The 13,936-nt window shown below is 41.9% G+C and overlaps 1 protein-coding gene across 1 annotated transcript in view; it reads right to left on the bottom strand.

Moving 5' to 3' along the window:
- Positions 1 to 4,305, bottom strand: part of LRRN1 (leucine rich repeat neuronal 1) — a 39,186-nt gene extending 34,881 nt beyond the window's left edge. The window contains exon 1 of the mRNA XM_059161552.1: positions 3,817 to 4,305. The gene's annotated coding sequence lies outside the window, so the exon portion shown is untranslated. The remainder of the gene's footprint in view (positions 1 to 3,816) is intronic.
- Positions 4,306 to 13,936: the final 9,631 nt, after the last annotated feature.

Genomic DNA, 13,936 nt, shown 5'->3' with positions numbered 1-13,936 from the left:
ATATCTATAAAGTAGGCAGATGGTAATATGCTAAAATAAAAAATTTAGAAAGCAAACGTCGGTTAAGATTTCTAGAGCGAATGATTCCCTTGGATAGTAACTTTTGCATTGTATAGATAGGGTTTAATTTTTGTCTCCATTCTATAGTTTAAGGCAAAAATAAGAGAGGACACATGTTTTCCTGACTTCATCTATATAATTATATTCTCACCCTGAATAAAATATTAATCAAAGCTCTATTCATGAGTCAAAGAAACTTCCATTGTTCCCAGAAGCCAAAATATGATCCTAAAATGGAATTTGCTTTATCTCCGGACTGGCTTAACCCCAAATTGATATTCAGCATAATAATTTTGAGAAATTAAATATAATATTTAAGTAACCTTACATTAGTGTTCAAGTGAATCATTCAAAGAACTATTATTTTGTAGCTGAAAATACATTTTAAGAAAACATTATGAAAGTTTAGTAAAAATTGACATGCAGATCCTATAATTTACTATATTTATTTATGGTACATGGCTTGTTTATGGTGGCATAAAAAGCCCACCATTCTATGTATTTATAGTCATACCCAACTAACTTGGAAAGTAGCAATAGAACGCTACATAGACAGATTTTCTTTGCGTACTACCAGTTTTTTCCCAGGAGTGTCCCTGCTTTAGGATATGTGGTAATTGCTCCAGCAGTTCAGGTCAAGAAACTAGCCTTTAGCAGGGCCTAACTGGAGAGAGATCAATGGCCGAGTTCTCCCTTGCTTTTTTTGAATCCCAGATACTATGCAGAGCTACGTGTATTATGGTTCAGGGCCACAGTCTGCCATTAGATCTGGTCTAGGATTTTATTTAGCACAGTGATCTCTCAAAACAATAAGTACTTTATTACTTTTATTTACCAAGGAATGCGCTCTAATCTTCCGTTGTGAGAACTGCAGAATAAAGATTTCACATAGGCAGGATAATAACCAGAGTTTTCACAGAGGTGAGGCTGTGGTCATTTGAAAGTTAGCTGGTTTGTTGCAACAATACCTAGATACAGGACAGTAAAATGGTTTATAGCCTGGTTTAGAAAAGTCAATTATTTTATAGTTAACCCTCAAGTCCATAATGAGGACAGAATCTCAGGTTTCCATCATGTTAGTGTTTATTATAATGATTTGTTACTTTCTGACTTCTTGATAGCTTTAAGACACAAAATGTAATTTTGGCTATCATATTTTCTTACTTAAACTTGACTCAATTCATGTCTCTCCTCCTGGGAAAATACTGCCTTATGTGTAAAAGTCACTGAACCGCAAAAATAACTTAAAGGAAACACGTAAAATAACAGACTAACATCTGTTGTGCACCCCTCCCCTGCAAACACTAAGCCCAGAAAACAATGTTGTCTTTTGAGGGGGGGACCGTATTTTAATGTCCCTTTCAGTATAGATATAGAAGACAGGGGCAAGCACTGTTTAGTCAATAGGTTCTTTTTCCCTTCAACAGTATTTCAGACTGACAAAAGAAGAGGCTAAAGGGGCTGGCTTGTCAGTAGGTATAATCCCAGGGCTCACGTGCAGCCCACACCACCGGCCTTTTGTTTGGTGGTCACACTTCTCCAGGAGGTAAGCTGTGCAGTGGTCTATTAGCTAATGTTAGACAAAGCAAAATTTCCCTAGTTTGGGGTCCAGTGCATGACTGCCTCCCATTCACTGTTTGGTCTTCTGACCCGAAAACTTCTCAGGTGACTAGGAACATGATGGTTTCATTACCATCTGCAAGTCTGATGATGCCTTAACAACTAAAATCATTTTGATTGAACAGTAAATATTCTTCACATCAGTCCACTGCAGCTCTTTTTCCCATTTGTCTATCTCTGAGGATGGAGAGCAAATGTGAGCAGGGGGTAAAATTACAAAAAGAAAAAGAAAAACTCTTAAAGTTAAAAGGTCAATTCAGTAATCACCTCAAACCACCAGAAATGGATTAAAGTTACTGCCTGTTTCATATAAACATTTTCCTCACTATCCAGCTCAGAACATCCAGCTTGAATGTCGCACAAAAATACTCAACCAGGTAAAGAGCAAGTAGTACTTTGAGCTTTCAACACAATAGCACTCAGAGAATTTGGCTCTAGAATAAAGGTGTCAGCAAGCCATGGAATTCCTAAACAGAAAAACTCACACTGCGCCTTTATTCCATTTTCTTAAGGTCTATTGTTAACTAAAGACTCCTCGTCTTTTCAAATTCCTTCCATGTGAATGGATGAGGCCAGACATCTGCCAGGATTCGCTCACATTTGCATGCAAATCAGAGACTTTGGGACACACATGGCCAAGGAACCAACAACACCACTTTTACTCTAGACTTAGACTGATCAAAGTGCCTTCCTGAACTTTCAACATCTCTAGTCCCAGCTCTTAAAAAAAGGAAGTAATGAGCACTTATTATATTATTTAGACCGTGGCAGCAAAGCATACTGCAAAACAGAACAACATATTGTCTTTCAGAAAATTCTACAAGCAAAAGCCCAAATCAGCAATACCTGTTCCCTCACTTAACCCGGCTTTTCCTTTATTATGTAGGTCTGGAAATGAAAATGCTAACGGTGATATAAGATTTAGGGAAGGATCCATTTTCTTGGACTCTTGGTCTTTGCCTGTGTAGTTCAAGTGTGTAGTTCAAAAGCCTCAAAACTATTCACACCCTGCCATTCATTCGTTCATTCATTCACTCATTCCCAGGCACTGTACTTGGCCCTGGGTCTACAGCGGTGAACCCAACAGACAAGAATCCCCTCTCCCAGCTCAGCTACCACCGCGGAGTATCCCACTCCGCGTAGGTACCTCGACTCCTTCAGAAGGGTCCCGGGACGGGTTTTCCACCAGTCCTGGGTGCGTGGCTCCGCTCCCGTGGTGAGATCTTTCTACACCGCCCCAGCCTGCCAAGGCAGGGAAGCTGCCGCGGGAGGCTGTCGCGATGGGTCCCGGGGAACGCCGAGTCGGGGGCTGCCCACACCCCTCTCCACACAGCACAAAGGACACTCGCTGGCAAACTTTCCTTGTTCCGACCCCGGCCGAGCGGGGAACTCAGCACCGGCTCGGTTCCCGGAGCAGACGGAGGCTTCCCTGACATTTCAGCATCCCTGGCAAGCTTCCTGAGGCTGCTACTCCTGGACTCAAAACGTGTAGGGTGAGGTCTTTTCCCCCATTTACACTGCCCGGCAACTGAGTTTTCTTCTTAATGCTCTTTCATTACTCTCAACGCTTTGTGAATTGCATTCCTTGACCCTTTCTTTATCGCCGAGACCACCGCCAAGAAATCCCTCCTCTAACCTCTTCCCACTACCTGCCACCTTCCCTTCCCATCTCTTGGCTCTCTTTCCAACTCCCCAGGCCCCCTTTACGCGCTCCTCTCCGGCCCCGGCTGCCTCACGGGTTCACATCCCAGCAGCCAGCCCCTCCTTCCTTTGGATCCCCGGGCATCACCCTCCCTCGCCTCGGTCCCTGAAATTCAGCGGGCTTCTCTCCTGTCACTGCCTTTCGCCCATTTCTGTCTGGCCTTCATTCCTAACTACCGCTGTACCCCACCACTGTGGGGTTTTTTGGGAGGGTGTGGTGAGGGGGTAGGGAGAGGATTACTAGATTCCCGTTACCCCGACTTGGTCATTTCCCCCAGCTCCATGAGCCGCGCCCCCTCGTTCCCCGTAGGCCCGCGATCTTATCCCAACGTTCCCCAGACCGTCTCGGGCCCGCCACGCTGCCAAGTTTGCCTCGACTTCCCCCAGCTGCAGCCCAAACCGCACGCCACCGCCCGGCTACGGGAGCGCACTTACCCCGAGGCCCGGCTGGCGGGGGTGTGGGGTGCGCACGGACCCGCCGCGGCAGCAGCAGGAGGACGACGGGCTGAGCGGCGCCTCCCTCCCAGCCCGCAGCGCGCACTGGCTCCTTGGGGGGTTCCCAGCAGATCACCAAGACAGGAGGAGAGGCAACGACACGAGCAACAGCTGCTGCGCGGGCCTGGGCTCAATCCGACTCTCGGGGGTCGGGCAGAGGCAGTCAGGATTGGGAAGAAGGGTTGGAGAAGTAGGGTGCAGAGGGCGAGGCAGAGAGCCGCCAGGTCCCGAGGAAGGCACCCGGGGCAAGTAGGGATGCCACCGCGCGGATTCCGCCGCCTGGGTTAACGCCACCAGCCCCTCTCCCCAACCCGAGGGCGCTGCGGGCGCTGGCGCACGGGCCTCGCCTAGCTCCCCAGCTCGCTGCCGGCGCCCTCCGTGCGCCCCGCTTTGTGCTCCCCGCAGCCGGCGTGCACCTGGTGTAAGCAAAAGCGGTCAGCTGATGGGCTGCGCGCCGATTGGCTGCACGGCGGTCTCCTCCCCTCCCGCCCGACCCCTTTCCCGGCCTCCCCCTCCCGGCCTCCCGCCCCCGGCTCAGCCCCGTGCTGGGGCACCATCTGTAGCCCGCCCAACAAAGGCGCAGCACCACGGGTCTCGGGTGGCCTGGCCGCCCTGCGCCGCCGCGACCGCCGCAGGGAGCAGTGGGCCGCCGCTTTTTGTTTAGGGGACGACAGGCTGCGGCTGGGTTATAGAGGCAAAGCATACCGCCGTTTCCTAGTAAAATACATACCAAAAAAAAAAAAAAAAAAAAAAGGACCGACCTAGGTACAAAGGGGCCCAATCTCTGCATAATGTAGAACTTGGGCTCAGAGGCTAAAAATCACGCAAAAAATCAACCCAACAGAGAGCCAAGTTTCAGTATGAAATCTGACCTTTGTCTTAAAATGCATGGCGATTACTTGGAAAGCAGCTCTGCTCACCACTATACCACCAACGCAGCACTCAGGGTGATCACTTGGGTTGTGTGTTTGCATATCTAGGTGGCTGTGGAGCTGGCTCGTGCCCTTGTGGGAAGTAGTATTTGCGGACATTTAAATGAATGATGAAGCCACTTCTGATTTAGGAAGGCTTCAGAAAAAAACGATTGCGAAACTTTGTAATTACAGCTTTCCCGTTTGTTAGGTGTGAAAGTGTGTTCAGACAACCGGAAGATTGGGAATGCAGTCTATTCAAAGTGGGGGGTGTCTGAGAGCAAAAGGTGGAAATGGGTTTTTGGAAACCGCCCATGAACCTGAATCTTAACTTCCAGTGACCAGTTTAGAAGCAAGCTGGAGAGAAGCCTTTGGTACTTTTCACTGGGGAATCTGCTAGACAATTATTAACCCCTCATTACTGAACAGCTTCAGGCAAGAGTGTGGTGACATTTCCTCATGATGTCCAAGCTTAGAATTTTTGGAGAATTTGGAAGGATATATTATTGCAGAATCATCTTTGGAATTCCTTGAAGACATAGTGTAAATTTAATAACAATAATCTTCTATCTTGGTCTCTGTAGTGTTTCTTGATGTCCTTCATAGATGTCTGATAAATACTGATGCTACTAATGTTCATCTCCTTTATGTTATCGTGGAACTATTGTGGAGATACCAGGGGGTCACAGCTCCAGGGAAAGGAGATGTTAGGGTTTAGAGTAGAAGGTTGAAGAGTAGAACAGCTATGTAAAAAGGCCCCTTGCAACTGGGGTGTGAGGGTACTGCCTATAAATGAATAAGATTTAAGAACTTTCTAAGGAAGTGAAGTCTAGAAAATTGCCCAAGATTCGTATTTTTGTCTCTTTTCTGCTTTCTCATACTGATTATATGTAAGTTAGAGTTTATTTGAAAGAAGGCAAGCCTCTGGTAAAAATACACAACTTGGATGATCAGGGAACAATAGAACACAGTCTTCTTAGGGAGTCTCCTTTAGGTTTTCCAGCCTGTGTTTCTGGGAATGGAGGGGAGTTGATGCTAGACACTGCATAGTGGTGTTTTACAGAGGTATGCCATCAGGGGCAGTTGAAGCAATTAATGGGGGGGATTATCTTTCTAGGAGGCAAGATTGATAATAGATAGCCTCCAGGTTTTGGAAGCGACTTTATGAGAATGGTATGAAGCCCAGCTAAGGAGAAACCAAATCAGGCACCAGCGGATGAGGTCAACACTGCTTTAAATCTCAGCACTGCTATTTATGAAAGGTGTCCCTCTGGGGGAGGGTTAGGTTCCTTGGCTGTAAAGTGGGGTTAATAACAGTACCTATCCCAAAGGGTTATGCTGATTGAGAAATATGCTTAGTGCAGTTCTTGGTATATAGTAAATAATAAATATAAGCAGTAGGTATTATTAGTTCAGATAGTGAAGACTAAAGCCAAACCTCAGGTCAGACAGATGGAATAATTAATGCACAAAACTGACACAGGTGACAGAATATTTTAAAGGCATTAGCACCACAAATGAGAGAAAAAAGACTTGTCTCACAACTCTTCAATTCATTTCTTTTAAAGTCAGCATCTCATTTACTCGGACTTATTTCCTTCTTCCCCAAGGCAAGAGTAAGAATGGAAGCTCTGCCTATTTCTACTCGACCAGTGCATTTATTTGGCTCCAGAGTATTATCATTATGAAGAAATGCATGTGTCAGAGATGAAGAGGGGTCTTGGGCAGAAGGATGGGGAATGTTTTGTGTTGGAAAGATTGCTGTGGGACAGAAGAGGACAAATGTACGCATAGCAATTACAAAGGAATCTGAAATTTAGTCTAGTGGTTGGAAATTTAATAAATTGTCTGAATGGTAACTGGTCCAAGTTTTAGAAACTGCTGTTTAGTGAATCTGTAAAAGGGTTTCAGGATTATTTTACCTATAGACACTTAGAAGCCCTTCATCATTGGGGAAATGACGAGGAAATGCCCAGTCAATGGACCAGGATAACTAAACCAAACTCACTTGTTTCTCTTTTAGAAGACTATCTGAGGGGCGCCTGGGTGGTTCAGTGGGTTAAGCCTCTGCGTTCAGCTCAGGTCATGATCTCAGGGTCCTGGGATCGAGCCCCACGTCGGGCTCTCTGCTCAGCGGGGAGCCTGCTTCCCGCCCCCCTCTCTCTGCCTGCCTCTCTGCCTACTTATTAAAAAAAAAGAAGAAGAAGAAGAAGAAGACTATCTGAGGGGCGCCTGAGTGGTTCAGTGGGTTAAAGCCTCTGCCTTCGGCTCAGGGGGTGGTCCCGGGGTCCTACTGCCTCCCCCCAACAACCTCCCCCCACCCCACCTGCCTCTCTGCCTATTTATGATCTCTGTCAAGTAAATAAATAAAATATTTAAAAACAATTAAAAAAGAAGTCTATCTGAATTACTCTTAGTGAACTCACCCAGTCCTGGGGTCCTAAATCTATTAGTGGAAAAAGACTTTATCCTAATATTTATTTGGGGCATTGTAGAAGATCTTGGAAGTTTGGGAGGACAGAGGAAATACACAGCAGGACCTATGAATTCCCAAGAAAGCCGGATCTTACTACTGATGTAAGGAGGAGTTCTTGCCCCGTTGAGACACTACAGATTCCTCTGGGTTCCCCCAACATCCGCTTGAGGTCCTTTAGCTTTGGTTTGAAGAAACATTATAATTGGTATTAGCCTAACTGTACTGATCTCTGTGGTAACTGAGGGGGAATAAAAGAAAAATGAAACTGTAGATGGTTGATCATATTAGAATAATCTTTAAAAGAACATCTGTATTTTGAGAATGAAATTATAATATGCCATTTAAAACGACAGTTTTTAAAAGTTGAAAATATGTCTCTCTCTAATTGAAATATTAATAGAGTGCTGGTAGTCAGTGTTCTTTACAGCCTCTGAATTAATATAGTAGTTTTAAAACAAACACCACCAAGCTCTTAGAGGATAATGACTTTACAGCTCATAATTATGTGACTGATGTGATTATTGTTAAATTTCATACCAAAAGTGTTGTTTCTCTAAAAAATTTTTTTTAAGATTTTTTTTTTAATTTGAGGGGGGGGCATGAGTGAGCAGGAGGAGGGGCAGAGGGAGAGACAGAATCCCAAGGAGACTCCTCACTGAGCTCAGAACCTGACTTGGGGCTTGATCCCAGGACCATGAGATCATGACCTGAGCTGAAATCAGGAGCTGGATGCTTGACTGAGTCACCCAGGTGCCCCTGTTTCTCTAAAAATTTTTGACAATTGAGTGGGTTTACAACTCATATGTAATTCTCATTCTTCCAGTTTTGTTCTGCATATCAAGTCATTCCAACACAAAATCATTCCAACAAAACACAAACTTGAGGTTTCTGTAATGTATGTTAAGTCTTATAGTTTGGCATGGAACTAAGGTGACCAACTGTCTCAGTTTGGCTGGGACTGTCCAGGATTTAGTCCCAAAAGTCTCACATCTCAGGAAACCCCTCAGTCCAGGCAGACCAAGATGGTTCTTTGTCCTAAATGAAACTCACATTAGTAAGTGTATGGCCCTGTTATCGTTTTAGTTGAATTATAACCTTGCAGATACAAGAACTAGGACGCCTGATGGGATCAAGTATCCTATTTTCACTTGCAGAACTTAATTGTTGCAGAGCATCTAATTTAACTTCCTTATTTTATAGATAAGACAACTAAGCCCTAGATAGAGCCTACACTAAAAAGCTAGACTGTATATACTGTTTGAAGGCAGAGCTCAGAGCCGGGATGGCTAACTCCTAATCCAGCATTCAGCATGTATTAAGTACTCATTAAACATTTTTGTATCACTGAATTGAGTAAATTAAATAAATGAATGTCTTTATGTAACTGGAGCACACATTATATCATAAGCATTTTCTTCATATCATTAAAAAAAAGTCTTTGGAACTATAATGCTTAATGACTGTATAATTCCAGTCTTCTGTTGATGAGCAATAAGGGCTTTATCAGTTATTTGCTATGACATATTATAATAAGATACATGTTACAAATGCCCATTTTGGTTATTGAGTTATAAAAACATATACAATAGTTTGGATTAGCAATTTAACATTGACTTTTTTTTCTATTTTTATTACTAGTTACCTTTAGGCAATCAGACCTTACTGAAAAATAAAAGGTCGTATAAGTTTTTTGCTTTTATATTGTAAATATTTTATTGATAACAGGATTTTAGAATCAAGTTTCTTTGTTTTCAGTTACTCGCCCTCCATTTTGATTTCTCTTTTCCCCTGTATAATAAGAGAGAGCTAACATAAATTAAGTACTTTGTGCCAGGTACTACACTTAGTAATGTTTCCTCTATTGAGATAGGGGGTATCATACAATGGTTACGAGCTAGGGCTCCTGGTTTGTGTGTCTGAGGTTTATACGCCAGCTTGACACAGCTGTGTGAATTTGAACACGTTAAGCGCTGCGTTTATAACAGTACCTATATCATGGGGTTTGTGAGAATTAAAGAGGTGTGTATGTGCCTAACATATAGCAAGCGTTCACCAAATATTAACAAATTAGGTAATAGAATGCTGGCTGCTAGAACAAATCAACCAAAGAACTCTGGAGGTTTAAAGAAGGCAAGTCTTTTTGTCCTCATGTAGGGGAGCATGTTCCTGGCCGAGTGGACTCCTCAGGGTCATTCAGGACCTAGGCTGTTTCCATCAGTCGGTTCTTCCTCTTCTATTTCCAGTCTTCTTCCCCTTCACATAGAGGCTGGGGAAAGAGAGAAAGAAGAAAGGAATGCATGGACAAATTTTACGGAACAGGCTAGGAAATGGCTTACATCACCTCCACCCACTTTCTGTGAGCAAGAGCTCCCGAGGAAAGACTGCAGAGAAGCCAGAGAACATGGGGAATGTAGACCAGGTATGTGCCCGAAAGGGCATGGAAGAAATCTTGCAACATATCAAATCTTGCAACATATTAAAAATTTATATAGATTTATATCTGTAGATCCATATTAAAATATAGCTACATATGTTAGCAATATAGCATTCTCTCCTACTGAGGACTCTCCTCTTACTTTGTCCGAATCACAAGTCTGATAAAATAGGAGGGAGGAAATGACTCTATCGACTCTATCAGCATCATATGGCACGTAAGAGGCAATCATTATAGGAAACAAAATATACTTGAAACAACTCCTAGGCAGGGCTTTCCAAGGATCGTTTTCCTTTTAAAACTGGTCTTGGGTGATTGCCAGTTTGAATATCGTCACACATTACTTTTCTGAAGTTCCTAGAGACCTCCAGCAGGGAGAGGAAGACCATCCAGCTGCCTCATCAGCGGCTTATACTCCTTTTTCTTTCAGTAACACCCTTTTTCTTTCAGCAATCATAAAACTTTAAGGGACTTCACAATCGTTCCTCTTAAGAAAATGCTTAGAGACGACTGCACTGGAATTCAGTGCCCCTATTATCATAAATTTAATATCCACATTTACTTTTGGCCCTAGGGGGCCTACCAGGCTATAAAAGAGAGATTGGCAGGTAGAGTAAGTACAGCCGGTTTATATACATTCCGCAGAAACACGGAAGCTCACAGAATTTTCCCTACATTTCATCGAACACCTTTCTCTGTCAGGTTTGTCTGCATTTTGCCTTCATTTCATTTTATTTTTATTATAGAGATGCTCACACTTTTTATCTTTGAGCATGCTAACAGTCTCTTCTGAGTGAGGCATTGCCCAAATTCCATTTTCATGGATAACTAAGTACCCATCTACCAGACTGATCATCTGTTGGAATACCTTATTCTCTTAAATCTGATTCACATTGTGCCCTTGACGTTTTATCCTTGCCCAAAACCTTGCACTGAACGCATGCTGTCTTTTGGAAAAGGGACTTTGTTTTTGAGTTCCGTGACTTTGGGAGAAAGAAAACCTGCAGAAAGACATGTGATGTATAAACTTATGCTAGTCATGAGAAGCAAGACCATACTGCAGTTCAATTTAGCAAGTACTATCGGAGTTGATGACTGAAAAGAACTTAGAGATAATCTGGCTCAACCCTTTCATTTTACAGGTGAGCAAATCCAAGTCTCAACAACACTAATGTACTTGAGAGCATGAACTTGAGAACATCTGGAAAATCTGGGTAGATTTAAACCCTTACACAAGGTCATAGTGCTGGTTAATAGGAGCACCAAGCCTAAAATCTAGTTCTCTACATTTTCACATCAGGAATCTTTCTCTAATATAGTGTAACCTTCCCTGGAATCCTCAGACCTTCCAGAAGTGTGTGGATATACTCTCAAGAGTCTGCTAGGATGCTATCAGAAATCTGAATTTGTTCTAATTATAATAATAATGTGAAAAATAAATATAAGTGTATTCTGAATACCTGAGTGACTTTCTTATAATTGAATGCAGAGAAGTGATATCTAGTGCCAGTGTCCTACATTTGTGTTTATGAACATGTGGATGCCAAGCAGTGCCACTTAAAATACTTGGAGTTGATGAGAAAAAACAGAGTGGATTTGATGTATAAATGATGTCTTCTCACCAGTGAAGGCCAGATGATGTCTCAGCACATTTTAAGAAAGAAAGGTCCACAGAAATTTCACAAGTTAAAAGTGATGGGGGAAACAAAGGATAGAAAATTGAGTCACCCTATAATATAGAGTAGTCGAAGCATGTAAAAATGTAAAAAAAATGAAAGAGAAAGAAAGAGAGATTGGGCATCAGTACCATATTCACATTTTGAGAGATGACTTATTTTTAAATTAATTAATTTTTTATTACATAAAATTGACAGTTGCATTTGGGTTTAATTGGTTTGGCAGTTTTTTTTCATAAAACGCTTTATTTAAGTGTAATTGCTGGTATGTGTCGAATTGTGTCTCCCACAAATTCATAGGCTGAAGTCCTAACCTCTCTACTTCAGAATGTGACTTTATTTGGAAATAAGGTCATTGCAGCTATAATTGTTAAGATCAGCCCTACTGGAGTTGGGTGGGCCCCTATCTATTATGACTGGTATCTATATTAAACAGGGGAAATTTGGACACAGACACACGCAGAGAGAACACCATGTGAGAACAAAAGCAGAGATCAGGGTGACACTGTCCAAACCAAGGAATAAACAAAAGACTGCTGGAAAACTGCCAGAAGCTAGCAGCAAGGCACGGAGCAGATTCTTTCTCATAGCCCTCAAAAGGAACCAACCTGCTGACACCTTGATCTCCAACTTAGTGTTCAAAGCAATAAGAGAATAAATCTCTGTTGTTGAAGCTTCTCAGTTTGTAGTACTTATACTAGTTGCCCTACAAACTTTCACAATTGCCATGGAATAAACTACACATATCATACAATTTTGACCATACACACTTGAGGAAACTTCATCTCAATCAAGATAACAAACACATCCCTCAGCCTCAAAGGGTTCTTTGTGCCTTTTTGTACTTAATTCCGTCCTTTTCTTTGCTGCCCATCCCTCGACTCAGTAAACTCATGTGCTTTTTGTCACTAATAATGAAAAAATATTTTCTAGAATTTCTTTCTCTCAGAAGAATTATTTTGAGATTCATCCTGTTGTTGTATTAATTGTTTTTTTTTATTGCTGAATAAAACTCCATTGTATAAATATACCACTGTATATTTATAAATTCACCATTGATGGGCATTAGAGTTGCTCCAGTTTTTGCCTGTTACATATAAGCCTGCTTTGGGTATTTGTGTTCAAGTCTTTGGCTTGATATATGCTTTTGTTTCTCTTAGGTAGATATGCAAGCATGAAATGACTGGATCATACGGTACATATTTATATAAATATTTATATATATATTTTACTTCTTGAGAAACTGCCAAACTGCTTTCCAAGGTGGTGGTACCATTTTTCATTCCTACAAGTAGTGTATGACTGTCCCACTTGGTCTTCACATTTACATAAAAATCTCTTGAAGGCAAATCCCTTTAGGGAGGTACGAACTTTTAGATGATTCAGTCACACTATGCCTATTGCCTTATACCCAGCTTGATTCACACACTTATGTTACTCACCTGTACGGTTTTAAGTGTGTAACCTCTCATTTATAAGTTGATTCAGAATTGGCTATTCAGATATGTTATTCATACATTATGTGTGTACAAATCTCTACAGAGCCCTGGACCAACGTCAGAAGATGTGAGTGTGCCACTGACCAATCGTATTCCTCTCAGTGTGCCCTAACTGCCTCTTAGCTTGAATGTGTTCCCTGGAAAGTCAGAGTAAAGACATTTGTCCAGCTTGCCTCCTCATAGAGTTGTTTTTTAGATCAAATCAACTGTTCAAGAAAGCTTTGCACACTATGGGATACGTAGACTATTTTTTCATGATGCCATGATAGTGGAATGCTCTTTGAGAAGTAGGTTTCCGCAGATTGTGACAGCCTTCATGATGTGGGTGGTGTCTAACATAGAGTGCACTGACCAACTATTCCTGCTCTCTTCCCCCTTATTTCTGGGTGGAACAGGTAACAGAAGACCTTGGGACAATCGTTTAGTGTCCTATAGCATAGTTTCTCTCAAAGTCTCTTAAGAGTCTAGGATTGAAAGTCAGGAGACAGTAATAATAAACATAGCAGCTAATTCTTAGTAAGCATGTATTATAAGCATGTATTATATGCTAGACTGGCACAAGTATAGTTGACACATTATGTTACATTAGTTTCAGCTGTATGACATAGTAGCTCAATAACTCTGTATATTATGCTATGCTCACCACAAATATAGCTACATGGTGCAATCTTTACATGAATTCCATGTAATTCTTACAACAATACCATGAAATAGATAGGTATGATTATCATTCTTTTTTATTTTTTTTTAAGATAAGGTAAAATTGAGATTTTAACAAAGATCCTAGATAATTTGCCCCAGGTATGAGCGCCCTTGCTCTTAGCTATGGTAGTTATGGTATAATCTAGTGTCCAATCGTATCTATGCTATAATAATATAATATGAAAGGCATATATCATTTTACTATGTTGACATAGAAACACCTGTTGGGAAAACATTTTTAAAATTAAAATATAAAACAGACTGAAGTAGTGTCCAAGAAACTGTCCCCAAATATCTCAATACTTTCAGAAAGGAAGAATATGAGGAACACTGTTCAGGTTTTATTAGAATAACAGTCACAT

Source organism: Mustela lutreola, chromosome 2 (assembly GCF_030435805.1).
Source record: "Mustela lutreola isolate mMusLut2 chromosome 2, mMusLut2.pri, whole genome shotgun sequence".
NCBI classification, from domain to species: Eukaryota; Metazoa; Chordata; class Mammalia; order Carnivora; family Mustelidae; genus Mustela; species Mustela lutreola.
This window is presented reverse-complemented; position numbering and strand designations above follow the sequence as displayed.